The sequence below is a fragment of the Ricinus communis genome, chromosome 8 (genome assembly GCF_019578655.1).
Source record: "Ricinus communis isolate WT05 ecotype wild-type chromosome 8, ASM1957865v1, whole genome shotgun sequence".
Lineage (NCBI taxonomy): Eukaryota > Viridiplantae > Streptophyta > Magnoliopsida > Malpighiales > Euphorbiaceae > Ricinus > Ricinus communis.
In genome coordinates this window covers 3,199,986-3,213,872 of record NC_063263.1, presented here as the reverse complement: position 1 = coordinate 3,213,872, position 13,887 = coordinate 3,199,986, and the positions used below count along the sequence as shown (strand labels likewise).

The window sequence follows — 13,887 nt, the reverse complement described above, 5'->3', positions numbered from 1 at the left end:
TGATAGAGCATGACCATTATTAGAGTTCGATTCTAAACATGAGAAAACTGTGAAGAAGATAAGAAAAGAGCGAAAAGAGATGGCTAATAACAATGAGGATAATGATTCACCAGTGCCTTCGAATTTAAGGACAACAAGTTAATCTACCTACACAACTGACTTTGAGGCAATATGACATACTTAACTCAAATGGAGTGCAATCGAGTATTGTTCGTCCTCTTATCAACAATAACAATTTTGAGATCAAGCCGTCAGCAATTCAAATTCTTCAACAAAGGCAATTTAAAGTAAGACTCGCTAAAGATCTAATCGCACACATCAATGATTTCTTAGAGAAGTGTGGGACTTTCAAAATTAGTGGGGCAAACAGTAATGTTATAAGACTTAGAGTATTCCCTTTCATTCTTACAGGGGTTGCTAAGTCTTGGTTGACATCTAGTGCTGTAAATATATTCACCACAAGGAATGAGCTATCTCAAGCTTTCCTCGCAAGATATTTCTCCTCGTAAAATAATAAAAATCATACAACAAATTGCTAGTTTTTACCAAAAGAATGATGAGTCACTTTATGAAGCTTGGAAAATATTAAAAAGTTACAAAGGAGGCATCCTAATCGTAGTTTTACTGATTAGATATTAGTGCAAACATTTTATAATGGAGTCTTACAAACAGTAAGGATTGCACTAGATGCATCTGCAGGTGATGATTTGTTAATAAAAACTACTAGTGATGCCCTACAATTGATTGAGATGATGAGATCCAATAATCTTTAATGGAATAATGAAAGAGGGCGATCAAGAAAGGTTGTAAGAATTCATGAACAAAAACGGGGTTAGCATGTTGATTATTAAATCTGATGCATTAACAAAAAGGATGGATGGATGAGTGTTAATTTTATTTCAACTAAAATTTATGGAGTGTCAATTATAAGAAATTGCAATTCAAGAGTAAGTCAAGTTTGTGGGAAAATTTCAAAGTCAATCAATCCATAATATAATATGTACTCTAACACTTACAATCGAGCATAGAAAAACACCTAAATTTCTCTTAGAGGGATCAAAGCAATAATACAAAGCTAATTTTCCTATCAGGCTTTCAAGATAGATAATAAGGTTTTGCACCTCAATAAAGACCTCAAGAGAATAAGCAACTTTTAGAGGACATAGTTGCTAATCTTACTAAGACTACTCAAGGGAAACTAGAACTCAATTTTAGCAATCAATAAGTTTTCATTAAGAATCTAGAGATGCAAGTAGGACAATTGGCAAGCATGATGGGTGCTAGACAACTCAGAGCTTTGGTAAGTAATGCGGAGGTCAATCCAAAAGAGCAATGCAAGGTGATTACTTTGATAAATGAGACAACAATTGATATTAGAGTAGGAGATGATTTACCACCTAGACAAATTGATAATCAAGCGATAGTCAAAAATCAACAACCAACACTCAATGAAGAGGAGAAAGATGTGCCTAAAGAAAGCAAAGGAAATCTAACACCAACAGTCAATTCTTATGTCCCATCGATACCTTCTCCACAAAGGTTACAAAAACATTAGAAGGATAAGGTATTCGAGAAGTATAAAGAAATGTTTAAGCAACTTCACATCACTATGCCTTTTGCTGATGCTTTGGCTTAATTACCAACATATGTGAAGTTTTTAAAAGAAATCTTATCAAAGAATAGGAACTTAAAAGAGCTAAAGTCAATTGCACTTATTGAACACTGTAGTGTTATAATTCAAAACAAGCTTCCACTAAAGCTTAAGGATCCATGGAGTTTTTCTATCCCTATTATTATTGGTGATACTTATTCTAGTAAAGTTTTATGTGATCTTCGTGCTAGTATAAGTTTAATATCATTATCTATTTATAAGAGATTAAGACTTAGTGACCTCATGCCAACTTCGGTTTCCTTACAATTGGCAGATCATTCGATTACATATTAAAGGACACGATTAAAAATGTATTGATCAAACTAGTTAATTTTGTGGTGCCTAATGATTTCCTAATGCTAGATATAAAAGAGGATAATGATAGCTCTTTTATTTTGGGAAGACCTTTTTTTATAACCATTGGAGCTGTTATTGATGTTAAAAAGACTATATTAACTCTTTCAATTAGAGATGAGGTGGTGCAATTTAATATCGATGAGGCTACCACTCAAGAAATCAGCGAAATAGTGAAGAATTTTAGTGACATACTGCTTTTGTCCCTATTTAGAGACGGTTCTGCAACAGATTTTTGATAGAGTAAGGAGTATAAATTTTGTTTTATCTTTAGGGACAAATTTGTCACCGAATAGCGACAGAAAAAGTTTGTCACCATTATGTTGCAAATTATAACGCTAATATTTGGAGCTGATTTTAGTGACAGATTAGTAATAGAATGTTTGTCGCTAATTAGCGATGGACAACTATATCGTCGCTAAAGTTTGGAGTGCGATTCGCGTCATTTTTAGTGATGGACATTACTAATTATCAACAGACGTATTTTCATCTCTAATTGGCAACGAAATATGTGTTCCTAGCTAATTAACGATGGATTGTGTGTCGCTAAGTAGTGAAGGACAACTATACTATTGCTAAAGTTTGGTACGAGATTGGCATCATGTTTAGTGATGGACAACTTCATTGCTAATTAGCGACATACATATTTCCATTGCTAATTAGCTACAAAATATGTGTTCCTAGCTAATTAGCGACGAATTGTCTGTCGCTAAGTAATGACGAAAAACTATACCATCTTTAAAGTTTAGCGCATGATAGGCGCCATATTTAGCGACAGACATTCCATTGCTAATTAGTGACAGACGTTGCTAATTAGTGACAGACATATTTTTGTCACTAATTAGCAACAGATTAGTGATGGAAATTCTTTAGCTAATCTCAAAATTTTTCCGCCTTTTCTTAGTTCTCTTGCTCATATATTTATTTAGCAATGGAACTTTACGTCGCTAATTTTTTTTAAAAATAATTTCCACCAATATTTTTATTCTCTCACTCATTTATAGTGTTAGCGATGTATGTCCGTCACTAATTTGAAAAATAAAATTCTCGCCCAAATTTTTAATTTTTTGCTTATTTAATGTTTTAGCGACGGATTAGTAATGAATTTCTATCCCGCTAAATCTAATTCCTTATAAATTCACATTTTATTCTTCATTCTATTATTTTTTATTCTATTGTTATTTCTTTCTTTCTCTCTTTTTTTATTTTTCTTTGTTCTTCTTTTTTTGTTTTTCATTTTTCATTTTCTTCTTTTTAATCTTTATTCATTTTACTCTATTATTATTTTTTTTCTCTTTTCATTTTTCTCTCTTTTCATTTTTCTTTTTCTTCTTTTTTAATCTTTATTCTCCATTATTTTTTCTTTGTTCTTCTCTTTTCATTTATTTCTTCTTTCCATTCCTCCATTCTTTCATTTCTTTTTTCTTTTTCTAACCTCTTCTTTCTTTTATCTTTTTTATTTGTTCCATTTTTCTCATTTCTCTTCTTTCTTCTTCTTTTTCTTCCATTTCTCTCTCTTATTCTTTTCTTTATTATTATACTTGATTTATCTCTCTTTATTTTTTTTATCCCTTTCTATTTTTTCTTATATTATTTATTATTAGCTTTGTTAATATAATTTCTTCCTTTTTCTTGTATTTTTATTATTTTTATTTTATTAAATAAAATTAATTAGACATTATGACATACAAATAAAAAGAAAATAACAATTACTTTATTAAAAGACTAATTTATATTAAAATCAAAATAAACTAATTATAAATCAAACTAATTGATTTTGCTACCGTCGCTAAATTTAGCGAGGGACTGTCTATTGCTAATTCATTGCTAAAAACTTAATATGTCGCCAATAGATTAACTTGCCCCTAACATTTCCAATCTCAAAGGAAGTATTACTTATACTTGTATAGAATACAGAAGAATGACATTCCCGTCACCAGAAGCCTAGTAGTAAGCCATAACTCTTAATGATGCCTAGTCCAAGCTAAATAGATGTCTTTATCTGGGGAAGTAAGTTTGCTCAAGGTATTGGGAGTTTACCTCCAGCTCTTTCCTAACATTGGCTTGGTTTGAGAAACAATGTTAGGGGTAAGAATGTGAGAACCACAATATAAGGGGATACGCAACAACCCAACAAGTGCTGACATCTGTTTGGCCAAGTCTTTACTTATGATCAGTATAGTAGACTAGTGGAGTTAGGTCATAAGCATGAGAAACCCATGTATTTTAAATCGACTTATAATGTTATGATGTTTGTAACACTCATACCTTATGTATATGATCAATTGTATTGATTAGCAAATACTAAGATGGAGTTTTAAGTCAGCCCTACATTGTATCAATGTGGCGCTAGTCAGTTAGATCACTCACCTAATTTAGATGAGAGTAAGTACTTAGATCAAGAGAAAAAGGACTAGAGAAGTGAAGTCCATGAAATAAAGTGCTTCTGATATATCAATTAAAGTTGAGCATGGGACTCAGAAATTCCAAATTGTATCAAAAATCTAATCAAAATATCTCAATTTCAATATATTATATTATACAAGAATAATTATAAAAACAGTGTATGAACTTTTTAAAATTTGACAATTAAGTGTTTAAACTGTCAAAAATTACTAACATTTAAGTTTATGGAACCGGTCACCTATATAAAAGTAGTTGGATAATTATAAAAAAAATATATGTAAATTTATTAAGATTTGACATTTAAGTGTTTAAATTTTTTAAAAGTTACAATTTAGTGTATAAATCTAGTAAAAATTTACAATTAAGTATGTATAACACGTCAATAACAGTTATAGACTTGGAACTTTAAAAACACATATTATCAACTTGGTAAATTTTAAAAAATTGAGTAGTGAGAAAAACTTTAGAAAGTACTTTTTTTTTTATCTATCTTTGTGATATTTAGTGTTTAAATGAAGGATTTACCTCCTAAATGTATATATTGTTTTTTACTATGAAAAACTACTAAGATTAATTTATCTATATTAGCTTTTTACATATAGCGATTGGTCACACATTCAAATATTAATGATTTTAAATTTTACATAGTAAATTATAATTATTAAAAATTTAAACACGTATTTGTCAAATTTTAATAAGTTCACATATTATTTTTAAAATTATTTCTATTATATATGTATATATAAAATAAATAAGTTCAAATCTAACCAATTAAGTTCAAACTTAAAACTCCAATATACAATCTTAAACAATTTTAATCTAATAAATCATAAGTTTATTGGCCCAATTTAATAAATCTAAAACTGTAAACTCTAAATCTAGACTCTAGTTTTATGATATTTGTCTTATTAGAGGTGAGTATATGATATATCATTTTAGTATGTAGTTATTAAAGAAAAGTATGTAATATGCAATCTTTCATGAAGATGACAAAGGCCCTTGTTGATTTCATAACCTTATATTGGTTCAGCGCCTTAGTCATGATTGAAAGTTTACTTGCATTGGCTTGCACTTTTTTCCTTATCAAGTTTTTGTCTTACTAAATTTTTCTTAGTAAGATTCTTTTAATAAGGCAACTAGATTTTATTTTATGCTTTTGGTAATGGTATGGATTCTTATTTTTTTTAAGCATGCAATATGTAATTTTACTAATTTTGTTTTCTTATATTTTTATATAATTTTCTTAAAAGATTTTCAAGTTAATTGCAAAATCTTAACTGGAGAAAAAAGAAATGTTTTTTATTAGATGAAAATTAAAAAATCTTCAAATTTCCATTACTATGTTTCATACCGAATCGTTCCATTAGATTCAAATTTCCAGATTGAATCATCATGAAAAATTGAAATTCAAGATAAAAGGTTCTATGATACGATACAGTTATGGAAATCCAATTTTGAAATTCTTATTCGCTATGATTCTAGAGATTGAAAAATATATTGATTCCCTCTAACCCTACTCACCCTATATACCCAATGATGCTGAGAATAGTCATAAAATGAATGTTATAAGGAGTAATCTTGAATTGATTAGTAATATGGATGGCATGTGAATGTTTAGATGAGAAATAATAAGATAAATAAGATTGCCAACTACCTAACGATAAATAGTACAATCACTTAGTGGGGTCTTGTCAGTTGCTAATAATTTAACATTTGTTCAAAATCTGTCTAAGCTCAACTCAAGAGGAAAGGCACTGCGTAAGATGCTCATAATGGACATCTTAAGAAGAGTATTAACAATTTTAATATCAATTAGACCAGCTTAACATGTAAGATCGATAGCATATTTCGCTTGAGATAATACTTGAACTGATCGAATGGGACCTCAAGCCCTAATAAGTAACTAAGAATACCTTGTAAAAATTATTAATGAGAAAAAGATTTAAAATAAAAAAGTGTCTTACAAATCATCTGTAGTAATAATAATATCTTTGATATGCATTATTTTACACATGTTTATATGCTTAATTACTTCCATATTTGTCCGTGGTTATCTTGTTTTATGTAAGAATCACCTGTGTTTTAGTTCCTTTCATGTTTCAGGTGATCATTGATGGCATTATCAGTATTTGAGAGAGATACATGTGAATACGGACCAGAATCCATCAAAATTGATATTTCAAGATTGAGCACGGCCTGGACTCTGGCCGTGTTGAACTATTGATATTTGACCCTCAAAAGTGACCTTTTGGCATGATTTTCGAGGCCACCACGGCCTCCATCACGGCCTGTGATGGCTCAGCACCGGCTAGGGCACAGTCAGGGAGAAGAGGCTGATTTTTCGGGACTCGAAGGTTCAACACAGGCATGAGCACGCCGACAGCATGAGCATGGCGTCTTGGGAGCCCAAAGACAGCTTGAGCACCGTCATGACCATGCATGAGCACACCATTGAAACATTTATAAAGGCAAAATTGAGTTCTTTTGTAGGTGGTTCGATTTTCTGACTTGATTTCACATATACATGCATAAGCCATCTTTTCCTAGACTTCAATACTCGACTTTAGGAGACTATTTCATCTATGGAAGGAAGGATTACATTGGTTTTAACATCCAATTGAAGATCAAGAGGAGATTTGGAGGCATTCAAGAGGTAATTCAAGGTTCATCAATTAGATTTGGGGATTTTGAGCTGTTCATCCAATTTGAACGAAAAGGGTGTATCTGTTTCATTTTCTTTATTCTTTCATTGTTATTGAATTCCTAATTATTTTAGACATGAACATGGGTAGCTAGATTGATTAAACCTATTGGGATTTCCTTACTATGTTGGCTTAGTACAAAATTGTTAGATTGTTTGAGTTCCTTTTTGTATTCTTCTTGCTTTCAGTATTAATAAGATATCGCATTATTCATGAGACGTTGTGAATTGTGTTCCTTAGATTGCTTTATGTAATTGAGAAATTCATTAAGTAATTGGAATTTTGAATAGCAAGAACTGGTTAATGATCACTTAGAGATAAGGGTAATTGGCTAGTTGGATTAAGAATTTACAAAGCTTAATAAAGGCGGATTAAAGCTTAATGTTAACTTAATAATCAATCGTTAGGAAGAGATTCCAACTTTAGGTTCTGAGGTTTAGGAATTCGGTTATCTCGAGGGGGAGACCGAATTCAGTTAAGAATTCGTCCACGGGTAGCATAATTGGATTCATCAATCTCTTATCTTTTGTTTGATTGCCAACTAGTTTAGGTTCCTTTTGGGTTTACATTTCTTGTCTTGATTGTTTTATTCATTTATTCATTCTTGCATCTCATTTAGAACTTAATTTCTAGTTATTAGCAAATTTAGAATTCATCCATCATATATTTTAGGTTAGATAACAAAGAATGAAGTAGTAACTTTGGGTTTTCACTTTCGTGAGAATACGATCTTGATACTCACTATTAGTGCTAGACTGCATCGATAGGTTCACTGCCTTAGATTGTAGCTACATAGCCTATCAAACATGGGGGAGGAGAGTACACCTCAGCATAGTCTTTTGAATGAAAAATGCATGATCATAGGGAGTAGAATAAAAACTAAAACAAGGAACAATTGTGCTGAATTTTGCAAACCATAGTCTATTTGCTTGTTTATTTCCGTATAAGGATTTGTGAGGCGATAAACCTTGTTCGATGGTCAAACCTAGAACTAGGTTGCTTTAAGAGAGATCGCTATTAAAAATACATTTTTGACATCCATATGGAATAAGAGCATCCCAATAATACTCTTTATATGCCCCTTTATAAATTATAAACAATTAACTTCTTATTTTAATTTATCTTGAAATGTGTGTCCAACAACACTCTTTATTTATCCTTAATCAATTTTTTATCAATAAAGAAAAGAAAAAGAAATGAAAGAGAATGTGACTTTTAAAGGACAAAAAGAAAAAAATAAAAAAAAAGTAATAATAAAATATTTTTAAGCGTTATTTTCTCCCTCAAATTTTAAAAAAATCGAGAGAAAGTAGCGCTTAAGAAATATTAGAAAATAATGTTGAATTGAAAAGTCTCTTAAAGATCTAAGTGTTGTATACACTCTCTATAATATAGAAGATATATGATTTAAGAGTTTGTTGAAAATGCTCTGATGACAGTAAAGTCGTGAAAGTCTTTTAATAATTAATGCCATATTCCTATATCTTGGCTACAAGTCGACTAATCTTACCATAAGCCTAGCCTATTCATCATTTCATAAACACGTCATCGGTCCCTGCCACATCATCATCCATTCACCCACCATGCCATCATCCAGATCATCCGTCGTGTCACTACATAATGGTGGGGTGAGCTTTTTCACTACACAATGGCCACTGTGAATCCTATCATTTTCTAATCCTAGAAAAGGGATTTTCCGACCAAGTCTAGATCCGAGAAATTGTATTGGGACAGCAATGTGAGAAACAAAATATAAAGACATTCCTCAAGTCCTGTCGGTGCTGATTAACCTAAATGAGATGATTTTATATCTTATCCACTGCTATTGATCATCAGTATCGTTGCACTATGAGAATCTAGATTCTGCTCAAGTTTCATATCCTAATCAATATTAATTTAGTTTTGTTGTTTAGATTCCAAAACAAATTTAGATTTTAGTTGATATAAGAATTTTATTTGTTATATATATCTATATGTTGTATCAAATTACCTAGTTTACCTTAGTATAGCTATTATGTGAAGATTGATTGCTTGTTGACTTGAAATGAATTTCGATTTTTATGTGAATTTTTAATTATTTTCATATGGTATATGAATTTCATATTGCTGAATTTTACATTTAGACTATTTTTAGTCATAAAGATTTAATTTATTTCATTCAAGCATTGAACTTTAATTATATTTTAATTTAGTAATCTCTACAAATAAAAGATTGACATGTTATGAAAGTAGCCAATAAAAAAAAAGTAATTATAAGAGAGAAATGCAATATGTAAGTCCCTCATTAATAATATGACGGAAGTATAACCCAAATTGAAGTAATTGATTGAAATAAAACAAATTAAAATTTTAAGCATAAAATATTAACTAAACATAAATATTTATATTATTATATTCCTAAATTTAAAATGTAAAATGAGCTACCATGTTTTTGAAATCATTAATATTAAGCTCGAAAGAAGAAATTATTACTTTCATGTTGGAGCTACACAAATATAATTCTATAATTTTGATAGTTGTGTGCACAAAAAAAATAATATTTCATAGATTCTAACTAAAGATAATTGTCTTATCTTACACCTAAACCTCCTAGAACTATCTATACCCGGGTACATAATGCATATTTCCGAATTCATAATGTATGAGTTTTATGGTAATGACTATAGGGTTTTGGTAGAATACATTGTGGCACCCTATTATTATAAATCTATTTTTTATTATAAATTACTAATTAATATTATTTTAAATAATTTATTTATATTATATATTCTCCTACTAATATAAACTGTTAATAAATTTATATATAATTTTTAATTATTTATGAGTCAAAATTTTATAGTTAAATTTTATAATTGTCAAGTACCACTAATTAAATTCTAAAAATAGATAAATAATTTTAATAAATTAAAATAATATATTTAATTCATCAATAATTAAGTACTATATATAATTGAAAAATTTAATATTTAATTATATTAATAAATTATTAAAATCAAAATAATATCAATATTTATAGGCTTATATATTACCATACACCTATGATGAGTCAATAACATATGCATACTAACTCCTGTAAATTATATTATGGACCCAAGACAATATAGCATCATGGACCTCGATCATTTAACACGTATGTTAGACTTTAAAGTACATTTATCTTTTATTTTGAGACTACTGCGTGTGTACAAACATCTAACTAGTATTTCGGATGCGTTTATTTCTTGTTTGTATCTAGTTTTCTTTTATTTATTTATTTTTAGCCTTTTGGATAGCAAATTTGTATGCCCAATAAGTTGATTAAATTTTATTATATATCTTTTATATTCGATATTTGATAAATTAATTATTTTATTAAGTATTAAATTTTAAATTTATTTGATTATTTAAAAATAATAATAAACTTCTCACTATAGTTTTATATATAGATTTTAACATTTTTGTGGTTAATTTTTTTTAAATGGCTTTTAAGGATAATTTTATATTTTTATAAAATATTTTATTTATTTTTTATATGACATTGAATTTTCACTATTATACTTTCTATATACGATAAGTTATAGATTCATTAAACATAAATTATAGGTTCATTAGTGATGCAGTGTAGATTCAATGAAAATTTACTGTCATATATAGGTATAAACAACAAGACTATTAAGCATTGTTATAGGTTCATCAACTATAATCTGTAAATTCATTATTCGTGAACTGTAAATTTATGAGTAGATTCATTGAAAATTCATTGTTAGATATAGATATCAACATGATTATTAAGTATATTTTGTAGGTTCATTAACTATAAAATATAAATTCATTATTCGTAAACTCTAAATTCATCAGTAGATTCATTAAATTTTTACTGTTAAGTATAGGTATAAACAACATGATTATTAAGTATTGTTTACAAGTTCATTAACTACAAATATAAACTGTAAATAAATTCATTGAAATCTCACGGTAAAATATAGGTATAAGCAACAAGATTATTAAATATTATTTATAGGTTCATCTTCATTAAATTGTCACTGTTAAGTATAGGTATAAGCAACATAATTATTAAGTATTGTTTACAAGTTCATTAACTACAAATATAAACTGTAAATAAATTCATTGAAATTTCACTGTAAAATATAGGTATAAGCAACAAGATTATTAAATATTATTTATAGGTTCATCATCTATAAAATGTAAATTCATTATTCGTGAACTGTAAATTCATCAGTTGATAAATAAATTTATTTTTAATTTACAAATTTTAAATTATAATATATGAGTCTCAAATATATATTGATGAATCTTTTAGAAATTATGAATCTTTTATTTTTAGTCTATGAACGTGTAATTTCTTTATAGATTTCTAAAATAAAATATATGAACTACAAGTATAAGTATAATGAATCTGTAGTTAATAATTTATTAACCTAGTGTTTCGAATTTATGAATACATCTTTTTAGCCTATAAACCTTTAGTTTTATGATGGATGTTTAAAACTTGTACTGATAAATTTGTGTTCATAACATTTGATCATGGTTTGTAATTGAATTTATTAATTTTAATATTTTATTATTAATAATTATTAAATTCTAAGAAATTAAAGTATGATTATGTAATAATATAAAAACAATTAAAATTAAAATTTAGAAAATAAGTTATAATATAATTCAAAATATGATATATATTAAAGTGTGATTAAATTTTATATTTTCATAGAAAAATCGAATCCTTAATAAAATATCATCTATATATAAAATTTAATTTTGAGATAAGGTATTTTCCTTATAAAAATAGTAGCATATTATAAAAAAAATTAGTGTTATAATTAAAAAATAAAATATCCAGAAATATAAAACTAAAATATAAGATACAATACTAAATGTTGTGAAATAAAGAATAAGAAGAAAGATAAAGAGTATTGTGAAATAAAGATTAAAAATAAAGTAAATAAAGAGAGAAGGGAGAGTAATTTTTATGTATCATTCCCATTGATCGTAACACCTATTTATAGGTGTAAAGGGTTACAAAGATTGAGTTTTATTTACATAAGAAAATCTATCTATAGACATGATGATAAATGTCCAATATAATCCAAACACTTTAATATTATCATAACACTCCCTCTTGGATGTCTATTACAATGAATATGCCTTGTTAAAACCTTACTAAGAAAAACTCTGTAGAAAAAAATTTTAGTGAAGGAAAAATAGTACATTGTTCATGTAGAAGCTTGCGCCACAACACTGCCTCGTTAAAATCCTGCTAGGAAAATCCAATGGGACAAAACTTAAGTTGAGAAAAAAAGAGTATAGTGTATCAAAATTTCCCCCTCATGAAAACATAACTTCTAAAAAAGATCTCTTAGTCAGCGCATGCCAATTTTATTTATCAACTTCTGAAATATTGTTGAAAAGTGAGCGCTCTTGTAAATAAATCTGCCAAATTATGAATAAAAAACACTTTGCTTTAGAAGCTCGTGAATGAAAAAAAAAAAACTCTGGTGAAATGTGCTTGGTTCTATCTCCTTTAATATATCCTCCTTTGAGTTGGGCAATACAAAGCGATTATTATCTTCATATAGCATTGGACTTTATCAAATGGAAGATCACATTTTTTTTTTATATGTTGGATCATAAATCTCAATCATATGCATTCTCTACTAGCCTCATGCATTTTCAATATTTTAGCATATGATTAGATGATGTGGTAGTTAGAGTTTGCTTAGTAGAAAGCCAAGATATAGCAATGCCATCATATGTAAACAAGTAACTCGTTTGTGATCGAGCTTTATGTGGATCGGATAAATATCCAGCATCTGTATATCCAATTAATTCTGCCTTCGAGTCTTGTGAATAAAATAAGCTCATCCTCTTGGATGTCTATTACAATGAATATGCCTTGTTAAAACCTTACTAAGAAAAACTCTGTAGAAAAAAATTTTAGTGAAGGAAAAATAGTGCATTGTTCATGTAGAAGCTTGCGCCACAACACTGCCTCGTTAAAATCCTGCTAGGAAAATCCAATGGGACAAAACTTAAGTTGAGAAAAAAAGAGTATAGTGTATCAAAATTTCCCCCTCATGAAAACATAACTTCTAAAAAAGATCTCTTAGTCAGCGCATGCCAATTTTATTTATCAACTTCTGAAATATTGTTGAAAAGTGAGCGCTCTTGTAAATAAATCTGCCAAATTATGAATAAAAAACACTTTGCTTTAGAAGCTCGTGAATGAAAAAAAAAAAACTCTGGTGAAATGTGCTTGGTTCTATCTCCTTTAATATATCCTCCTTTGAGTTGGGCAATACAAACAGTATTATCTTCATATAGCACTGTTGGACTTTATCAAATGGAAGATCACATTTTTTTTTTATATGTTGGATCATAAATCTCAATCATATGCATTCTCTACTAGCCTCATGCATTTTCAATATTTTAGCATATGATTAGATGATGTGGTAGTTAGAGTTTGCTTAGTAGAAAGCCAAGATATAGCAATGCCATCATATGTAAACAAGTAACTCGTTTGTGATCGAGCTTTATGTGGATCGGATAAATATCCAGCATCTGTATATCCAATTAATTCTGCCTTCGAGTCTTGTGAATAAAATAAGCTCATCCTCTTGGATGTCTATTACAATGAATATGCCTTGTTAAAACCTTACTAAGAAAAACTCTGTAGAAAAAAATTTTAGTGAAGGAAAAATAGTACATTGTTCATGTAGAAGCTTGCGCCCACAACACCGCCTCGTTAAAATCCCTGCTAGGAAAATCCAATGGGACAAA

The 13,887-nt window shown here is 28.6% G+C and overlaps 1 non-coding gene across 1 annotated transcript; it reads right to left on the bottom strand.

Annotated features, from left to right (window-relative positions):
- Positions 1 to 516: 516 nt before the first annotated feature.
- LOC112535233 lies at positions 517 to 622 on the bottom strand. The gene has a single exon (XR_003079406.2). It is a non-coding gene; the product is annotated as a small nucleolar RNA R71 (small nucleolar RNA).
- Positions 623 to 13,887: the final 13,265 nt, after the last annotated feature.